The sequence below is a fragment of the Poecilia latipinna genome, unplaced genomic scaffold (assembly GCF_001443285.1).
Source record: "Poecilia latipinna isolate Pla-1442-1.1 unplaced genomic scaffold, P_latipinna-1.0 Scaffold266, whole genome shotgun sequence".
Taxonomy (NCBI): domain Eukaryota; kingdom Metazoa; phylum Chordata; class Actinopteri; order Cyprinodontiformes; family Poeciliidae; genus Poecilia; species Poecilia latipinna.
Window position 1 is genome coordinate 1 of NW_015112882.1, and position 21,999 is coordinate 21,999.

At 40.0% G+C, this 21,999-nt stretch overlaps 1 long non-coding RNA gene across 1 annotated transcript; it reads right to left on the reverse strand.

Moving 5' to 3' along the window:
• Positions 1–6,702: 6,702 nt before the first annotated feature.
• Positions 6,703–14,130, reverse strand: LOC106947981 (uncharacterized). Its single transcript, XR_001425086.1, has 3 exons — positions 14,118–14,130; positions 12,704–12,706; positions 6,703–6,786 (listed from the first exon to the last, which is right to left on the reverse strand). It is a non-coding gene; the product is annotated as an uncharacterized LOC106947981 (long non-coding RNA).
• Between the last annotated feature and the right edge of the window lie 7,869 nt (positions 14,131–21,999).

Genomic DNA, 21,999 nt, shown 5'->3' on the forward strand with positions numbered 1-21,999 from the left:
GGATTTTCTCGTTTTTTTTAGTTTTTTTTAAGTTCTGGACATGTTCATGTCTTTTTCCCATAAAGGGCAACATTGAGGTCTATCCATGGAGGGTCAGAATGTGACTAAAATGTCAACTCCTAGATATGGGGAATTGTCCGTGGGTAGAGGGAGAGGGGTTTTGCAGTTAGCAGCTGCTATGCAGTCTACTCCAGAAAGTCCAGGGGTTTTGGGTTCGAAATTTTCTGGGTCTGGGAGGACAAAGGGGGTTGATGAACTGACTAGTCAACCTTTAAGTTTCACTCCAGGCTTGAGCCCAGTGACTCTCTCATCTTCTGTGTTTTCACCTGCTGGAGAAACTGCCTCCACCCAATTAACTGATCTAATCAGGTCCATTGGGTCAGAAATAGGTGAGTCCATCAAGATGTCGTTGATGCAGAACTCTACTCTGGAGCCTCAACCTGACTCAACTCCAGATCACAACGAGAACACTTCACAGTCATTTCAAGGTTGTACTACTGTTATTGATGCATCAAAACTTAATCTTGTGTTACGCTCTGATGTTGATGTTCCACCCTACTTCAGGGGTGACAAATCTGATAAATGCTCTGTTTTTGAGTGGGAAGATCTCATGCAGGCCTACCTTCGACAGAAACCTTCCACTAATGCTGAACAGGTAGAAGTGGTTATGAACAGATTGATGGGGAGGGCAAGAGATGTCACTAAAGTTTGGATGCGTAGTAATGCAAAGGCTACAGATGTTTCTGTTATCTTTACTATTCTCAGGCAACATTTTGGGGACACCGTTCATTCAGATCTGCCTCTCGCTGATTTCTACGCTACCACACCATACACAAATGAGGGACCTCTTGATTACTGGATACGGCTTAACAAAGCTGCAGAGGTTGCTGAACGGTGCTTGGCTAGTAAGGGGGAATCAATGACTGACCTGAGTTCACATCTGGTACTCATGTTTATTCGTCATTGTCCTGACAGAGAATTGGCGCTGGTTTTTAAAACCAAGCCTTCTCGCGACTGGACAGCTAGTGAAGTGCAAGACCACTTGGATGAGTATTTAAGAGACCATGTGGTTGTTCGGAGCCGCGGAAAACAGAAAGTGGCGGTTACCGAGCTTTCACACGAGGGGGTGGTTGGCAATGAACAAACTGTGTTGCCCACTTCTTGACAGGGTCTTGAGTCTGCTGGAGACAGCGCTGATCAGTAACACTCAAACTGTAAACAACAGGTCTAATAAGCAGATCTCTAGACGTTCACGGGAATGTCAGGTTTGTGGTAACCTGCAACATGACACTAGGTCACACTGTAGGATGCACAGATTATGCTTCCGATGCTTCTCTCCGGAGCACATCAGTGTTCACTGTACTCAAACTCAGAAACCTCAAATGCACCCGATTGGTCAGGGACGGGCTGATCTGCCTCAGGAAAACTAGATGGCCCTCATTTAGTGGGGGATGGTGTGGGCCTTTGTAGTGTTTCCCCCAATGTTGACGATGACATTCAGACTGTGTACACGATGGCTTGCAACACAGTATCTACTGATAAAACTGTCATTTTCCAGAATGTGGCAAAACTGCCTATCAGTGACGGCCTGTTTTTCACTACGGTACTAGTTGGGAACAAGATTGAGCTGCGGGGGATGTTAGATAGTGGGTCTATGGCTACATCTATACGTGCAGACATGATCCCTCAGCTATGTGAGGCAGGAGTGATGGTGGGAGATGTAATCCCTCCCACTAACATTGTTCTTGTTGGGTGTAGTGGGAAACAGACTGTACCGGTGAGCATCTGTGAACTGAAACTTAAGCTGTTTGGGTTTGACTATGTCGTCCCAGTCTTGGTGGTTGAAGGTCAGGCTGATGAGCTCATTGTTGGCACCAATGTGATGAAACCGCTCATCAAACAGTTTAAGTCTGATGAGGCCTATTGGCGAATACTGAGTAGACCTGACTCTACCTGTTTGGATGCAAATAGTCAGTTTGTCAGATTTTTGGCCAATCTTGAAAGGTGGAGGGGGGAGGAAATCCCAGAGAAAGTTGGGACTGTCAAACTGAAGAAGGCCGTGACTCTTGAGCCTATGAGTGAGCATGTGGTGTGGGGCCGCCTCCCACCTAAGACTGAACTCTCTGTGGGGAGTACTGTTGTAGTTGAACCAAGCACTTCACGCTGCGTACACCGTAGTGTGATGGTTGGCAGAGTAGTTACTCCACTTTGGGGAGGAGGGTGGCTTCCTGTGAAGATCATCAATCCTACTATGTCGCCGGTTGTGTTGAGAAGGAACTCTAAGGTGGCTGATGTGTATCCATGCATTGCCTTGGAGGATTTTGATGGTGGGATGGAGGTGAGGGTACATCAGAATGTGGGTAGAGTGAACAGCTCTCATGGCAGCCTTACAGCTGAGTCGTGTTGCAGTGTTAAGACAACAGGTGGACCTGGCATATTAGCGGATTTGGGGCTACATGATCTGTCTGTCGGTGACTGTGAAGTTTCCGAACATTGGAGAGAGAAGCTGACTGATTTGGTTGTAAAGTATGAAGATGTGTTCTCAAGACATCACTTGGACTGCGGCAAGGCTGCCGAATTCTGTCATCGCATCAGACTTACTGATGAACGCCCTTTTCGTCTGCCTTATCGTAGGCTTTCTCCTGCTCACTACCAAAAGTTGAGAGAAACTTTGGATGACATGGAAGAACGTGAAATCATCAGAAAGTCGAGCAGTGAGTATGCTTCTCCACTTGTTCTTTGCTGGAAGAAAAATGGTGACTTGAGGTTGTGTACGGACTTCAGGTGGTTGAACGCCCGTACAGTCAAAGATGCGCACCCGTTACCACATCAAGCTGACATTCTTGCAGCTTTGGGAGGTAACGCATTCTTTAGCTCAATGGACTTGACTTCGGGATATTACAATGTCCCACTTCATGAAGATGATAAGAAATACACTGCTTTCTCCTCTCCTCTCGGATTACATGAGTATAACCTGCACTTTATCAGGGTCTGTTGCAATGACAGACCATTTTACCAGGCTTGCATGTGCTTACCCATGTCCAAATCAGTCTGCCAAATCAGTGGCTCGTGTGTTATGGAATAATTTTTTTTCCATATACGGGTTTCCAGCTTGTATTCACTCTGACAGAGGGGCTAATTTCGAAAGTTCTCTCATTGCCGAGCTACTCCAGATGGCCGGTGTTCGTAAGAGCCATACAACCCCATACCATCCTGCGGGAAATGGCCAGGCTGAACGTCTGAACCGCACTCTGGGTAGCATGATCCGTGCATTGTCTCCTCGGGCAAAGGAAAAATGGCCCCAGATGCTGAACACACTGACATTTGCCTATAATTGCACGGTACACGAAACAACAGGTTTTCCGCCTTTCTTTTTAATGTTCGGGCGAACTCCTAGGTTACCTGTTGATGTGATGTTTGGAAGTGTTCTCTTAGATGGCGAGACTGCTGACATGGACAAGTATGTTCAGTCATTGGGCACGGACCTCAGAGAAGCAATGACTTTGGCTCAGCAGCACGCCGAGAAGCAACAGTTGAGACAAGCTGAGGTGTATAACCGAAAGGTTAAGGGACACTCTTTGGAGAAGGGAGACAGAGTTTTGATGGCTAACAAGGGGGAGCGGGGGAAACGGAAATTGGCTGACCGTTGGAAGGACACGGTTTACATTGTGGTTCATAAGAACAGTGAACTGAACACTTATGTTATCTGTCATCCTGTCACAGGACGGGTTAGGACAGTTCATAGGAATCTGATCATGCCTGTAAACTTTTTGCCTTTGCCATCATGGGATGACTCGGTGTCTCAGGGTTCTTTTTCAAACACAGTTTCAGAAAGTGGGTCGTCAGATGATGCGGGTCCAGGTGAGCGTGACAGTGATGCTCGAACAGCTCACTGGGTTTCCTCCCTTCCAGGGTCCAGTGTGGTGATGACCACAGGTGAAGCTACAGTAGCTAGTGACTCTGAAGCTATTGGAGTGAATGATGGTAGCGTTCAGGGTACAGGGATCATGTCTGCCTGTGGGGACCATCAGAGCATCTTGGATGGGGCAGATCATAGATCAGAGAGCTCACACTCAGAGGATCACAATGGTGACCAGCTTTCAAACTCTGTCAGCGCAGGTTTACCCTCAAGTGACACCATAGGTTCAACGAAGGCCGTTAGTGGCTCACATGTGTCTGGATGTGACTCAGTCGCTACTGTTGTACCTTCAAGGACTCTTTCGGTTGTTCCAGGGGACGGGATACGGACGAGACTGGGAAGACTTATCAAACCTGTTAACAGGTTGATTCAAACAATGTCCACACAAAGAGTTAAGATTTTGTCATAGGGCCATTTATTTTGTGTTATTTATTGTTTTTCTTCTTTCTTTTATTGGGATTTATTATAATGGGGTCTGGTCATGATTTTATTTAGGTTGTCCATTGCACTGGACACATTGGGGTGATTTTGGGTGTACTCTATGATAGATGTGTAAGTGGCATGTCTTCTATGGTGAGGTGGGGACTTAGCTACCCCTCATCTCTCCTAATTCTTTATCGAATAGCTTTTTGCTGGTCGACCATTTTGGTTTTGTATGGAGGGTATACCTGGGTTACGTGTATTGTCATGGTCAGATTTGTAAAAAACTAAATAAATAAATAAAAAATTGTAAGATTATCTTTGTACGCTTGTTGTTTTCTTTTGTTATTTGGGTAAGATGCCCGCAATCTAGTGTAAAACAGTGGGGGTGAATGTAGCAGTGTGATGTTATTACACTAGATTGCCAAGTGCAACGCTATTCCAGTAGGAACTCATCTGAATAGTACCAGCTTTTATTTTGAAAAGACGGCAGATCCATTGTAAACAGCGGGTAACTTCCTGTTTCAAAATTATTATTTTTATTTAAATTTGGTGTGTTATAAAGAAAATGTAAATTGTTATCTCTACTGTTAAACATATTGAGTTCATATATTGTTGTTTTGAGTTTCAGTTTGGGGTTTAAGAAGAACAATTAACGGGGCATTCCACTATAGTTCATGAAAGGTTTTCCCACGATCTCCGTCGCGCTCTTTCTGTTTGAATCCCGCGTGGGAGAAGGTATGTAGTTTTGTTTTCTGGGTATAATAAGTGTATTTTAAGTATAAGTATTATGTTTTTGTAAAATAATGTGCTTTGGGGCATTCAAACTTTGTTAAACAGGCGCTGTGAAGCACCGTGCAGAGAAAGAGCCTGTTTTTGACTTTTCTTTTTCTGCTGTTTAATGCAGGTATGTGATGTTTCATTGCTTTTGGTTTGAATATTTTGTCTAATTCTTATTTTTTTTGTTATTCATGTACTGTTTAAAATTATTATGCTCATCTTTGGGTTTTGTTATTCATTAAGTTGCACACGCGCGTCGCGCTCTTTCTGTTTGAATCCCATGTGGGAGAAGGCGCTGTGAAGCACCGTGCGGAGAAAGAGCCTGTTTTTGACTTTTCTTTTTCTGCTGTTTAATGCAGGGATATTAAAGGTGCCTTCAAGATCAGCTGTTGTTTGGCTGTTATTCCCACAAGACACAACGCAGATTCAATTACGCTACATAAACGTGACGTCAGCCGTTTTCGAAAGGTAGCATCGACAGACAGAATTGGCCATCTGGATGAGCTACGGTAGGAAAATCTGACGGGGTAGCCCAGATCGTCAGAACACCGATTCAGCATGTAGAAGTTCTGCTAATGAACCATCATTCAGGGGGTTAAATCAGGGAAATGACTAAAAGGATATCGGCTCCTGAGGGCTGAATTAGACATTACTGTAAGTAAAGTTTAACTACAGCTGAATCTCACCTGCTGCAGAGACAAACTGCATGAAGACCACAGACAGCAGCAGCAGAGACGCAGTCAGAGAAGAATCCATCTCCTGGTTGGTTCGGTCTCTTCGTCCGAAATTTAGATTCATTCACGTTTCCACTTAGAAAGTTTAACTTAAACACAAGAGGCAGTTAGAAGAGCGTGGAACTAGAATAAATGAATGAAACCCAGAGAAAGTGAAAACGCACAGCTGCTGATCCTTGCAGAAGCAGAAAGGATGGAGGTGAAGGTGGAGTTTATGATGCGTTCCAGTGGTAATGAAAAACTGGGAAATCCCAACTTCCCAGACGGAAAGATCAACTGAAACGTCCTACGAAGTCAGAAACTGTGAGCAACTCCGACTATCCTCAGTCCTTTTAATGCTGCGTTCAGACCGCACGCAATTTGAGCGTCAGGGACTTCCGGTTTACGTGCAGAGGCTATGGGGATGCTAGTGGACAAGTCTGAGAAGGACCTGCTGCAGCAAACAAAAAGTGGCGGGGACGGACCACTGTCAGTCTCATACCTTATTTGGAAATGGGTCCATTGCACTCCGGAAGCGAAAGGGGCGCTATTTCCTATACTTCCGTTTTTATTTTCTTTAGAAACATGATATATTTTCACCTTCAAGAAGGAGTTTCACTCTCAGAATATATTTGAACTTCTCTCTTTTATTTACTTCAGCGCAGCTCAGTTTTTAGCAACAGGATAGTGGTGACGTATTTCCGTTTGAATTTATGCCACGTAGATCGTTTCCAGGTCCCTTTTGCTCCTTTTGTTTTCAGCCAAAGCTGCAAAACCTGTACCATGAAAAAGAATCAAAAGTTAAAATATCTGTGAGCTACTGGTACAACAACTGAGTTCTGTTGTGTGCCGTGGTCTCCAGTAATTAGTCGGTACCATCCGGTGCTCAGTTTTTTCATTTTCCTGCTGATATCAAGGCGACAGCGGACTGTAGCCAAAACTTAGCCACTACAGCTAACACGCGGTTTGTAGCTGTTTGCTATTTCAAAGCTTGAGGATATTGAAGATCCAGCGTCAGAAATGGGAAGATGGGGGATATAAAGGGAGCTGTACGTGGTTCGTTCAGTGGAATAATGTGTTGGAGGAAAATAATGCAGGAGGAAATCCACTGCAACGGGAACAGGCTGAGGACAGAGGCAGCGATTTAGGGCTATGGTTTGATGAAAAGTTAAAATGAATATAAATATTCAGAAAATCTAAAATATTTTGAGATGTTTGGCTGTGTGTGACTGTGGAGCAGATAGACAATCATTAAAACAGATTTATACAGGAATGATAAGATCCAACATGGACTTTGGTTGTCTAGTTTACGGTTCAGCAGCTAAAACACATCTGGCTAAATTAGACATTATCCAACATCAGACACTAAGATTATGAACTGGAGCATTTAAAACCACACCAACAGCAGCCTTAGAAACAGAAATGGGAGAAATGCCGTTAGATTTAAGAAGAACAAAATTAGAAATTATAACACCCGATAACGCAGCAAGTTTGTACCATAGCTAAATTATTTTAAGTAAGTTGGATTAAAAAAATCTGCGAGACTGTTGTTTTTGTTGGTTATGTTTATGGACCCCAAAGATGGCGCTGATACCCGTCCGTCTACATCAGTGACGTCACGCTCCAAAGCTCTATGGACCATGTCGTATATGTCGGCATGTCTCGTTTGGTAATGTCGCTTCACACTGAACTCTTTAAAAACAGACACTGTCTCTTTACAAATGAGGCAGACACAGCTGAAGAAATAGTCTAATTTCCACCCATCCTTGAACCGTCGGCCCTCGCAGTCAACTTTCCTTTTTTTGTTGATCGTCGCCATTTTAGAAAATTGAGGGTAAAGAGTCACACAGGCTGCTGCCCTCTAGTGTTTAAATGAGGAACAGCATTTAGTGTGTAGCATTTAGTGTGTAAGCTCTGCCCTATGCAGGTAACATTACTGCTGTCCAATGGTTATTACAGACATTATTGATTTTATGACAGAGGCTGCGGGCTGGATGAACTGTGACCACGGGCCGCATTTGGCCCCCGGGCCAGACTTTGGACTTGTCTAGGCAGAGAAAATAAGTTTAATGTAGTCCAAACCATAAACCATAAAAGAATGATTTACATGACAAAAGGAAGGACTTAAAAGAATAATATATCCACTTTAACTGGGCCAGTATCCTGGTCAGCAGTACCATAATTTGTAAATCTGACCCTTTAGAGCATGGGAGCCCAAAGTGGGCCCTGGAGGCCCGGCATCCTGCATGTTCTAGTTCTCTCCCTGCTGGCAGTAACAACCTCCTCAGCAGGTCAAAGTTCCTCTTAGGCCTCTAATGAGCATCATTTGATGCAGGTGCGCTAAACCAGGGAGACTAAAACATGGAGGATGCTGGGCCTGTGACAGACTAGCGACCTGTCCAGGTTACCCAGGTGACCCAGGTTACCCAGGTGACCCAGGTGACCCCGCCTCTCACCTGGAACGTTAGCTGGAGAGGCACCACCAACCCTTCCGACCCCACTGAGGGACAATGGTGTAAAGAGGATGGATGGATGGATGGATGGATGGATGGATGGATGGATGGATGGATGGATGGATGCTGGGCCTCCAGGACCCACCTTGGACTCCCCTGCTTTAGAGTATCATGACTTTATTCCAACATTCAGTGCATACAGGGATTTTCCCTGTGTTTGTAATAAATGACGTGTTTCTCATTAATATGCTCAGGCAACACAAATACATTCAACATATAACATGAGAAAAAATGTTACAGGAGAAATAACCTGTCAGTAAAAGCAGTTCTTTGGCTTAAGTTAATTATTTACAAATTCCTAAACATCTACCATTAGGGGGCGCCTTTTCCTTCCGATGGCATCTTCAATCTCTTCTCTAACATCGGCCTTCGTCATCACATCCGGGGGTCTTCTACACAGTCTTCCTCTTTGAGCTGTGAAAATGTTTTTTTTTGTTTGTTTTTTTTTTAGTAAAAATAGTAAAATTTCCTCCATGATCGTCAGAATACCTTGAACTTTCCTAACTCTAACTATACATCCCTGATTAACAGCCTTCCTGCCCTGCAGCCCCTCCTCTCTGCAGCAGACGGACCAGCAGCAGGAAGTAGGCGGCTCAGCCAGCCGTTCTCAGCTTCAGTGAAACATCGTCAGGTCAGATCACTGAGAAGAACAATGGAAGGAACATCTCACTGTCTGATCTGTAAGTAGACAAGTTTTAGTCTCTTTCTGCTGGATCAGCATTTCTCTCTGTCTGAGAGACACTGGAGACATTTTACTGGACGGATTTAATGATAGAATTACTGGGGGGCTGGATGAGTCTGAGTATGAAATAGATCTGATTGTGTAATGAAGGTTCATCCAATAATCAGTGGGTTGCTGGTTCGATACCTGCTCTGCCTGCTGGTTCAGGTCAGAGGGTCCAGTAGCATCAGTCAGCCTCACCTCTGTCACCAGGGCAGCTGAGGCTACGATTCAGTAGCTCAATGGGTGAAAGACTGAATGTTGTTGAAGCTTTTTGGTTCTCTGGACTTGATGGAGCTAAACAAGTCATTTACCACCAGTTAGCATAAAAACAGAGCTAATAAGATAAATATGGAGTCTGGATTACAGTTTCATTGTGTTCAACTTGTTCAGCTTTAGTTTATAATAAATATGTATTTTATTTATTCTCTAGTTCTGATCTTCTTGCTGAGCTGCTCAGCAGATCCAGGTTGGTGAACTTTGTTACATTAAAACGGGGGTCCCCAGGCTACGGCCCGCGGGCCGGATCCGGCCCGNATAAAAACATATATATATATATATATATATATATATATATATATATATATATATATATATATATATATATATATATATATATATATATATATATATACACAGATTTGTTGGCAAAAGTGAGTGTTGCCTGGACCAATCTGAATTGAATGACAATCCAATCACATAGTGAGGAAAGAAGTTGAAAGGAATTGTTGAAAATAATCCCATTAAAACAGCTATTTGTTCCACTTCCAACAGCATGTCTGCAAACACAGCAGGAAAATAGCATGAAAACACACAATGGTTAGTTTTTTAGGATAAAATCAGCAAAGTAATTTTCAGAACCAAACAAAAACAGAAACAAATGTAGTTGTAGACTTAATTTCATACCAGATGTATTCATGTTAGCTGGAGCCTTTCTGAGAAGTTTACATGCGCAAATGTAGCAGTGTGATGTTGTTACACTAGATTGTCAAGTGATAAGCTATTCCAGTGGGAACTCATATGAGCACTGGCAGCTTTTACTTTGAAAAGACGGCAGATCCATTGCAAAACAGCGGGTAACTTCCTGTTTCAAAATTATTATTTTTATTTAAATGTGGTGTGTTGTGAATGAAAATGTGAATTGTTATCTCTACTGTTGAATATATTGAGTTCATATATTGTTTTGAGTGTCAGTTCGGGGTTTAAGAAGAAAAAGTAACGGGTCATACCATTATAGTTCATGAAAGGTTTTCCCGCTGTATTTTAAGTATAAGTGATATGTTCTTGTAAAATAATATGCTTTGGGGCATTCAAACTTTGTTAAACAGGCGCTGTGAAGCACCGTGCAGAGAAAGAGCCTGTTTTTGACTTTTCTTTTTCTGCTGTTTAATGCAGGTATGTGATGTTTCATTGCTTTTGGTTTGAATATTTTGTCTAATTTTTATTTTTTTGTTATTCATGTACTGTTTAAAATTATTATGCTCATCTTTGGGCTTTGTTATTCATTAAGTTGCACACGTGCGACGCGCGCTCTTTCTGTTCGAATCCCGTGTGGGAGAAGGCGCTGTGAAGCACCGTGCAGAGAAAGAGCCTGTTTTTGACTTTTTCTTTCCTGCTGTTTAATGCAGGAATATTAAAAGTGCCGTCAAGATCAGCTGTTGTCTGGCTGTTATTCCCACAAGACACAACGCAGATTCAACTACGCTACACAAAGAACCAATTACAAATTTTATATGTAAGCCAGGTAATAAGAAAGTAACATTACAACCAACGCAGTGACTGGCAAAGCGCTATTAACTGAAAACTGGGCACATCTTGGCAAGATGTGCTATGTCCTTAATAAATGGAAATCAGGACAAATGGAGGACAAGCTGGCCATATCCAGCAGATGAACAGCATCTAAAAGGCATGTCTTTGAGAAAGAAAAGAAAAATCAATCAAACACCTGACACAGAACCTAAGAGATGCATCATCCTTCATTTGATCGTCCATTACATGCCAAGTTTTTAGCTAATAGCTCTGCAGGAATCACCTTGTCAGTGAAAAAAAAAAAATATATATAAAAAATGTGTTATAGTTGGCATGTTTTGTAAATGCATTTAAAGCTAATTGTGTCTTTGTGACAGGCTGCTGGTGACAAAGAGCCTAAAGATCCAATTTAAAGCTGGCCCTTTCCTAAGTTGGCTGTTCTGTGTTGGCACAATGCTTCATTCACTGGGTTTAGGGGCCTTTTTAATGCCTGGATGATGCACAAGTCAGAGTTGAGTAGCTTAACAAGCTAAAAACACTCCAGAAACTTCTCAAGCACTTAAATGGAATGTAGATGAGCAAAAAAGATGGACTCCAAAAAAGTACTCATATTTAGTTGATATTATCATTATAGTGCTATGTCACTTCAAATTAAACAGATTTTTGTTGCTAGAAATGATGCAACTTAATTTTGTAGTTCATGATGGTTGACTGTAACTCAAGATTGTCAAGAGTTGCAAATGCTACAACGGTTTACATTAACCATCCTGTCTCAGAAGCTGGCATTGTCCTCATACACAGACACTGTACAAGGAGAGACTGTACTACTTTCTGCAGCAATTCAAGAAGTACAACTCGACTTGATGAGCTGCTGGTTATCTTTAACACTGCAATAAGTCTGTCTGGTGTCTGTCCATCAAAGTGTGGTTTGGCTAGTCCAACGAACAGGACAGGATCAGACTAGAATGAACAAGAAGGTCTGCAAAGAGGATCAGGGCTGACCTTTCCTCCATCCAGAATTGGCACAGGTCTAGTATAAAGAAAAGGGAAGGTAAAATCTCTGCTGAGTCCACACATCCTTTACACAAACTGATTAGAGTTTTACCTAACATCAGTAGAATAGTTTATTTTTTGTTTGCTTTTTGGTCTTTAAGAAGTTCAAGTGACATAGTAGAACGCTTCAAGGCATTTAAGTTTACAGCAAATGCCAGGTCCATCTTGCCACCAGTGTGACCAGTGTACAGTTTTGCCAAGATGTGCAACAGGTGGGTGTCTGCACACAGAGTGGGGGAAAGTGTTTTGGTGCAACAGAGAAGCCAGTTTTGCCCCCCCAAAAAAACAAAAAGGGAAGAGTAGACTGGACTTCTGAAGGAAGTACAAGAAAGACTGTTAGAGATATTTTCTCCTCTTGTTGATAGCTTTGAACATCTCAGAAGGAAAAGCTTACAGCTATCACAAGTCTTATGTCAGGCTAATGGTGACACATTGTGTTACAATCATTGACTTGGGTTGCTTCTTGTCCAAGGGACTGGGCTTCCAAGTGTTTTCTTTGTTTTTTTTTTTTGTTTTTTTTTCCCTTTCAAGCTGAAGTTCTGCACGAGTTGTAGCAATATTGTGCATAAAAAGCTGAGAAATATCTAAACTTAAGTTACAGATTAAAATTAGAATGGATGTTTAATCATTTTCTTAATATTTTCTGAAGGTAAACGAGCTACCAGGCTTGTCACTAGTTGAACCATCTGTTGTGTTCTATCTACCATGAACTCTTCAGTCTTATAAACTCATGAAGACCAGAAACAAAACAGTGATAAACAGTCAACCTGACTGGTTGATACCCCAAACATTGTAATTTGTGATGTGACACCTCTTTGTATAAGTTGTCACTTACTGTCTCTTTTTGAAACTGTTAGGGAAGTTAAACACATGTGCAATGCTCCTCTAAAACTTTAGGAGTCAATCAAAATCATGCATTCACTATAGGAATCCGTTAGATGTCTTCAAAATAGTTACATTTTTACACTTAATTATTTATTAAAGTGCATCTATTTCTGGTGTTATCATGTTAATCTGTGGACTTCTGTGTTAACTGGTGTATGAGGAAAACAGTATGTTTTGGTGGGGGAAAAAAAATGTCAATAAGGTCCTTTATTTTCTGTACTATTTGCTGTTGAGACACTGAACAGATGGTCTAGTCTATTTTTGTTGAAGCTTTTGTAACCTTTTCTCAACAAATAAAAACTGACGTTGCCATCTGTTAGAAGCTTCAACATTACGAAGTATGCCACCAAAAACCCCCCAAAGCCAGAGTCTCGAGGCCAACCGACTTGGCTTCAAGACACAGATAGGGAAAAAGAAGCAAAATAGAAATGAGCAAAGCAGATTTTGTTAAATTGTTAATTTTAGTCAGAAGTGGACTTCAGGCATCTAAAAATGTGCGCATATCCTCATGAGTAAAAGCTCTACGATTAATGTAGTTTTGTCTTTTGGTTATGTTTTAGCTGCATAAACAACCAATCAGATTAATAGTGTTTATTAAAATGTAACTTTTATTTTTATTTTGATAATGTTGGATACTGCACACAGTATCTGCAGAGTTCTTGTGACATATATTTTCAACTTTGGCAGTGAAAAAAAAAAAAAAAAAAACTAAGTGTGGAATTATCCTCAAGTGTTTCTTAGTTTCCAGACGTTTTCAAAAAGTATGTCGGAAGATTCTTAGTACTACTATTTCTAAAAGAAATAAGTAGAATTTGACATTTTTGTCTGATTAAAATTGATTGAATATGAACATAAGTCAGTATATGAATACAATCAAATGTTGGTTCTCTGCACTGACCTACTTTGCCCATGTTTAGATGTTGTGTACTCGTGATGAAAAAAAGCATGCATTATAACACAAGTAGTCCTAGAAACATATTCCAAGATTTCATCAGAGAATACTTGTATGTAAGAAACTGAGGTAATACAGATTTATTTTTAATCAATGCAGAAAAGTATTTTTTCTTGATGTGTTTGCTTCAATGGGAATATCTGTGAGTGGTTTCTGGGAGGCCCTCAAGCCAACTCCCTCCCTCCGCCCCTTCTTTGCTGATTATCAGCCCTACTTCACATCAGCTGAGAGTAATTTGATTATTGCTGAGTCTTCGGGGGTTTTGCAGTGATCACTGATTTACTTAAAGGAAAGAAAAAAAAAATCAATTTATTTTCCCCTGAAGGAGGCCTTCAGTCTAATTTGATAACGAGCAGGACGAGTCGCCGCCTGACAATCATAGGAGTTGCTATAATAAATTCTGAGATGAGACTAGCTGTTGTGGCAGAGTGACACAACTTACACATTTCATCTAAAGTCAAATTAAAAGCTAAACCTCATTTAAAAGGACTGTGATATTAGTGTTTACTCTTTGAGGCACTGAGATATCACTTTTATGAATGTCATTGTATCCGAACAGCTTAGGATTGATTTCTGTCTTTTCAAGAAGGAAAAAAAAAACTCAGTGCAGAGACTTGGAACTTGCATTATATCAGTAATGAGTGGAACACAGCCTTAAAAAAAATTATATATATACAATATACAATAAAATTACTGGACAAATGAAGGACAAAATGCAAAACAAAACCAGGTTCTTCTATGCTGTAGTGTAATAAATGATGATCCTTCCTAAACAGTTCAAATATCTGCAATAGGTGAACAGAGACATCTGTGTAAATAAGATCTACTTTGTCAACGTAAGATAAAAGGTGACTGCAACAAGCTGTGCCGTAACATTAGGGACAAAGCAAGAATTATTGCCATCAAAAATAGACTCAAAGAAAATATTTTAGCAAGGGAACCCTGTCTACATTCAATAGCAGGGATAAGCTCAGCTATTTATTTATTTATTTATTTATTTTTTTACCTTTGGAAACAATTTAGACTTGAATTTGCCTGCAGTTCGCTCCAGTTTGAGGTAAAGCAAAGATGTTGGTTACACCAGACCAAATACCAGGACTATCAGCATCCAAATACATAGAATACAATATAACATCATTAGCATTCAGCCTCTATTATTCATGCAAATTGTAAGGAAAGTAGGTCCTATGACAGGGCCTTGTAGGACATCCTGAGATGTGTGAAAGTGTGGCACAAACTGTTAAAACAGATAGACAGTCACTTTGTCTTCTGTCGGGATAAGAACAATCTTTCAAATTCAACCAGGTTATTTGTGTTTGGGTTAATTTAGATGGTAAGATCTGCAGAAACTGTGTTTAAGTTGCAAAAGGAGGTGAAATACTTCATTGTCACCACAGAGCTGACAGCTGTAACAAAAATAAAGGGCAAACGGTAGCAGCTCTATAAACCGGGAAGACTGTGTTTGAGTGTCCTCTAAAGGCCCTTTCACAGCAGACCTTTAACAAAAAATATACAGGTTGTAAAAGAAGAAGAAAAAACAAATGTAGCCGGTTTTATTTCATTGTCAAGAGGATTTTGGGGTCAATCTTAAGTGGGATTAAGGAGTATTCAATCAGATGTCAAAAAGCCTGGTCTAAATAAAGTCCATCAGGCCTGGCAGCTAACCCAGTGTGTGTTGTTTGTGTCTGTGTGTTTGCAGGGTTGGCACGCTGATATCTCAGCGTCTATGGTGCGTATTATACTTTGATCGGGCTCCAGATTTCAGTAGCTTTGACAGTAAACTTTGTCCTTCTGCTTTTGGCTGTAACTGTTACGAAGCAAAGCAGGGCTAGGGGAATTGTTGGGGCTCCTCCAAGACCCTGCAGGCACAGAAATGGAGCGCACCCTTGGACGAGCACTGATTAGTATTTGATGATGGCTATCCTCCCAGGCGAGGTTTGGACGGCTGACCTACTTTGGCCTCACTGGTCAGAGAGGGAGACATTCCGTCCTCTGGCCTTAAAGCAGGCGATGACTCTATGGGTTGACTCTCCAAAAACACCCCACAGCAGCTCCGACTCATGAGCTGTGGTTTTGGGAGTGTGAGGTCAGTGCTGACAGGGATTTTGCTGTTCTTCAGCAGCTCTCTTTGTTCGTGCAGTTAGAAATGATGATGTACTTTCAGCCTTGATTTTCTACTCAAATTGCTTTTAGTAATTTGGGAGCAGTAACTCGATTTTTTTGGTTTGTATTTATGGATGGAGAGCTTCTCTCTGAGCAAAAAGGATTTCCTGAGGATGAGCGTCTGGTTTTACAACGGTGAAAAATGTAAACGAAAAAGAAGGCAAAGAATAACACAAGTGATGAGTAGAACAACATTGACTCAGTGGAACAGAACAAGAAAATACACCCTGCATTATTTCTTCCAAGTGGTTTTGAATTATTTAAACCTTTTCCAAAAACTCATTCATCTCAGTGAGGCTGAGTGAATTTTAATTTCTATAAAAATACAGATCATGCAATGCATCATGATGCTTAACAATTGATGACCTTTAAAACGATATATGCTACAAAAAAGAAATACAGACCTATATGTTACAGTCAGTGCAATATAAAGTTACATTTACATTTGTTTCATTTCTGTGTGGTATAGAAACCAGGAAATTAGGGATGTTCTCATCAGTTTTTCCAGAAAAAAACAATCCTAGTGATTACCCAATATGAGTCCCAGTCTAATTCTGAATTAAAACTAATTAAATCAATGTCATTTTTTTTTCATGGTGCAGTAAAATTGCCACACTGTAGCACTTTACTTACCCAGCAATGATGTCCCAGATGCTGCAGTGTCTAGTATTCTTCCATTTCTTCCCTGTGACAAGTATTTTCTCCAAACTGGAGTTTCTGCAGGTCACTGTCAATAGACTGCTGACTGATTGGGCAAGCAGGTCACATGACACAGACAGACAGGAAGCCTAGTGGCTCCAAACAGGTTTTTCAGAAATGGGACCACTATATCCCAGTTTAAATGATTGAAAAAGATAGAACCCTCAAAATGAAACATTCCACATTATTTCCTGTTTCTATCTTTATATGAATCAAATTTTTTGTCACATCCATACTGTTGACAAAATAGGACAACATTTTGGATGCAGCACATATTGCAGATCTACTTGTTTATGTTGAGGGATAGTTTTTTTTTCAGACTCTCTTAATTAAAATCAACAACTGCTACAATCTGTAGGTGCTGTGCAGCTATATAAGTGTAGTGAATGCATGTTTATTTTACAAATCCCTAATCACAACTAGACAATTTGTTGTGCACGACTGCAACTGATGTTCTGCAATAGAGGAATCACATCCACATCTCTCCTGGAAATATAAAATTCATAATGTTCACATGTTTGTATTTATACTCTGCCAAAAAAACAGATAAACTTCAAATTCTCTAAACCCCAGAAAACAATGTGAACTGTACCATCCAAACGCACTCTGATTGTTTTTAAATAGAGTTTTGCCATATGAAAAAAATAAAATAAAAATACTTGGACAATGACAGGAGATTGCAAGTGACAATATTTCAACAGTCAATTACTCTGTACAATAGCGATTAAGCTTTAGAAACACATGACTACTTAACATTGCCAGCTCAAAGCCAAAACCTCATTTTTTTCTCTCTCTTATTTATTTTTGTTTAAGTTTTATCAATATTTTTGGATTAATTGAAAGCAATTTATTAGGTGTTGAACAGAAACAATCTGTAAAAATGGAACTTAAATAATATTTGTGCACACAGTATAAAGACAATATGTTACAAATTAATGACGTTAATAAAACTAACTACTTTAAGTATTTGCATAATCTTGTGACACCATCTTGGCGATGTTTCATGCAAACAAGTGTTAGAAAACAAAAGGCTTGTTGTGGTAGGTGCTTTCTGTGGAGCAGAGCTGCTTCCTTATGCTCTGTATTACCGTGAATTCAAAATGAACATGCATGAATGACTCATGAGCTCTAATGCGATTGCCTCTTTAGGCATTGTTTTCCCATTGTGGGTTTCTCTGCTCATGCTGTCGACACGACAAATGGAGAGTTTCCTCGCCCATTGGGTTCAGAGTTGCTACAATTTGGGTGGAAAGAATTTCATTGGCTGTGTGCATCACAGTCTGGGAGAACGCAGAGTACGTAACCATGTTTCATGTAAATAAGTCACTTAGGATTTCACTGCTGTCATGTTGTATTTTTTCCTAAATTTACAATAATGGATCATCCCTTTCAGGCCCCTAGGATGCCCACAGGCCCATGATCAGATCTGCTGTTGGAAATGGAAATGATGTGGGAAACTTGTGGGGCAAACAGGATAAAGCTTTCAGAAATGCTTTCATTCTGGAATTAAATACAGAATGCATATTTGTTCATTCAGAAAGTAAATTAATACAGTCAAAAAAAAATGTATGCTTCACTGGATTGTGGGTTTGTAGATAAATTATACTTAACTCAGTGTGTTAACTTTTTATTATTATTATATACAGTACATGGAATAAATGCATGTTTTTATATGCTGTTTTGCAGTTAAGTAAATACTAAAGTGTTGTTTCATCAAGGTAAGTGGCTGGCGGAACCAACCCTCTATCAAGAGCTGTGTTAATACAGTACATAGCACAATTATGGAGCAACAGAAACACCTTTTATTATACTGGATTGAAACAGATTGATGGGATGTAATTGCAGAAAACCCACTCATATTTGAAAAATGCATTAACTCTGTCACCTGAAATTAAGATGCAGAATATATCTCCTATACAATCATCTCAATCATGCCAATAGTTTTAGTTTTTTGGGTGTTTTTTCTAAGAGATGGATAAAGTTAATGTAGTTCCTAAGTTCCTTTGCAGAACTATGTGGTGGGATTTGACTGGTCCAGAATTTTTTTATGAAAATGAAAAAGGTAAAAATTCATTATCTCAAATTTCTCTTTTGATGTCTGCTCAAAACATTTATAAATTACACTGGTGCCATAATAAATACCATTCTTCCATTTTCTTACACCTTAGGGTTCCATTAGCTTCTTTCACTTTTTTTTTTCTTAGTTATTTAGGTGGAAGCAAACTCCATTGAGTTCCAAACATACTCAAGCAATCACTTTAAAGAGTGACATGGATTATACTGGACCCACAACCCTGCAAGTATAAATGGGTACAGACAGTAGATGGATGGATAACCTGAGAAACCTTAAATCAACACTGTCCCAAGAGACAAAAAGCTTCTAATCAGTGCCCAGCGTTTGTTCTATAAAGGCATATTTAAACAAGGTTTGAATAGCTCACGGTTGTGAGCGTGTTTTTATCCATGGGAATATCCAGTCATTGGACAACAGTAATGTTTATTCACCGTTGTCCAAAACCTGCAGAGTGGTACATTCATGTGGGGACCTAGTCTCCTCCTGTTTACCCAGCCTGTGTTTGCTAACAGTGCTAAGCTAACCACACATGATAAGATACTACACACAAACCGTCAGTCAGTCGAGCGAATCAGACGCCACAACAGCAAAATGCAGCAAGACAGAAACAAACATTCAGAGCATTTTTTTAAGACAGCTCTTTGGTTTTACTGAAATACGTTTCACTCAGAAGCTTTAAGCGTTTGTATAAACTACTGGACTAAAGCACTCAGCTATTCATGCATCACAACATCCTGTTCAGGGTCAGCATCACTCATTCTTCATCTCTGTTGAGACAGAAATGCATTAAAGTGAGGTATTTCTGTAGCTCACAACAGTTTTAAATTGTGGAACTTTATTTTAAATCATGGTAAAAATGCCACATTTGACAATCATCCTAGTTTGTGATGTTTGTTTTAGTGGCTGACATGTCAAAGCTAAAGAGAGTGGTAAAGAAATTAAATGGTAATGTTACACTTTTCATGAGAAAAAAAATCAGACAGGAAATCAGGAAGAAATTTGTGGAAAATTGCAACTTTTGTCTGAAACTGCCATGGTCACTGGCATAGTTATCTGAAAGTATAATCACCATGGGAATATCCAGTCATTAAAACATTCAGGAAAGCAACAGGTTCTGTGTCCTAGATATAAGATATGTTGGTAAAAATCCACCATCAACCCCATTCTAAAAGGCTTATGTAAATATTCTTGCTAAAGCTGGTTAAAGAGTGTCAACGCTATAAAATTTACTCTTGCGATAACAAAAACAGAAATGACACTCGGATAAGAAAATTTCATTACTCTAAAAGCAACTTTAAAGCCAGATGACAGTGTGGACACATGGGCAAAGATCCTAAACTTGGAAAACATGTCCTGCAGAGGATATATTACAAATGTTTAAGTCCATTTTCCCCATTTTTAACACACAGACTATAAAACTGCATAAAACATGTTTCAAAAGGACCCAAAGTACTAACTTCCTTCAATGATCCAAAGACATGACTAAAACGTTAGTTGGTAGTTGATAATTTGGCCATTAGCAGCTATTCCACTATTTGTTGGCTGCAAGAAAATATGTTCTCATTTAACTTAGTACAGTCATTATAATTGTTTCATGTGTTGTAAAAATAGATCTTCTGCATACAAATTACATGTTCCAAGCATTCATCACCAGCAGTGCTGCAGTAATTAAAAAATGTTAGGCAGATGAACAAAAACGTATGTGCTATAGAAAAATAGTTGTCATGATTACACTGTCACAGCACAATCACATAAATGCTCAGCAGTCTGCTGCCAGGTCACCTTACAACATGGAGATTTTTCCTTTTTATCACAATTATTCATTGGCTTTAGCTTTTAAATGAAAGTACTTCAGCATTTACTGTGAACAGCATCTTAAATCATAAATGCCTTTCTGTTTACTTGGGACAAGAAAACAACATTTTTAGACACCATTTTACCTAGTGACCATAGTTTCTTACTATGTAAAACTCTGTCTTTTAAGATAATGCTTTTGTTATCATGTCAACTGAAACTGAATTTTAAAAGCAAACCATTTCAACAGTGTTGCCTTATTCATGTCAAAACTAAAGACTTTTGCAATGGGGGGTATTTTCTCAAAGACTGTTTAAATAGGAGATGCACATCAGGGTGTATAAAACAGGCAAGGAGACTGAACAAGGAGATTCCAGTTTTTGAGCATCAGTAGAAAAACTGGAAGCCAAGGTCTAAACAAACTGGGTGGAATGTCTCTCTTTTGTTAGGCGATGTGGTTTCTTCTGGATGCAGAGTCAAAGGGGATGAAAATAATTAAACATAATAATGTGTCTGTGGTGGATTGTTGCATAACTCATCCCTGCCCATCACTGCAGCACAACAATCAATTTAAGACCTCCTTTTAAATTATTCAAACCACCTCCTTGCAACAGGTCACTATTAAACCCCATCATTAACCGCCCCCCATTCCCTCAGTCCCCACTGCCACTCCCCCTCTGCTCCACGGTGCGGTTATTAACACAGCTGGTGAACTGGAAAGGTGATGAAGGGGAGGAGAGACGGGAAAGACCCACCATAGGGAGGTAAAAAAAGGGGGGGACCTTAAGGGCCCAAAGGACTCTGCTTCCGGTCTCCTTCCCTCCCAGGTCACATAAACAGCCCCAATCATGGCCTCGTGAATTATTCAGCACATTCATCAGCTGTAATCTGATTATTCACCAGGTACAGAAGTATGAATAATGAAGGAGCGGTGCAGTGCCCATTTCCATATTCTGTCTCTGTATTTGACAGCATTGAGAGGACAGATGGACAAACAGATACCGTTCCAGGACAGACTGATGGGAAACATTGGAAACACAGTGATTTGGTATACAGAGAACTTTTCTAGTCCTGTTAGCTAAAAGTTTTAACACACTCCTGATTTTCTGCTTTTATTGTTGTCCACAAACTGCGCTGTGTACAAGTGTTCAAGATGTGTTTATGTGATTGATTAAACCGGCGACCCAAGAAGACATTTAAAACAGACTCCATCAGTCACCAAAATATTTCCACCAAGTGGTAATATTACATCTCGTACATAATTAAGACGAAAAAATACCACCAAGAATTTCCAGAGTTTAGGCTTAAATATCTGTCAAAAAATTATGTTGTTGACTGCAGTAACTGTACTTTTGAACTTTCAAATCTATTATTCTGAGGGTTTTTTTTGTTTTGTTTTGTTTTTGTTTTTTGTTTTTTTCTGGAAAAGCAAACTAGCAAGCAAACTTGAGGATGGGACATGTACTGATTGCTGGGTGAAAATTTCAATAATGTGACATGGAACTGTCAGTCAAATAGTAAGGATTTCCTGACTTTATCCCAGGCATCAGATCAAGTTCCTATC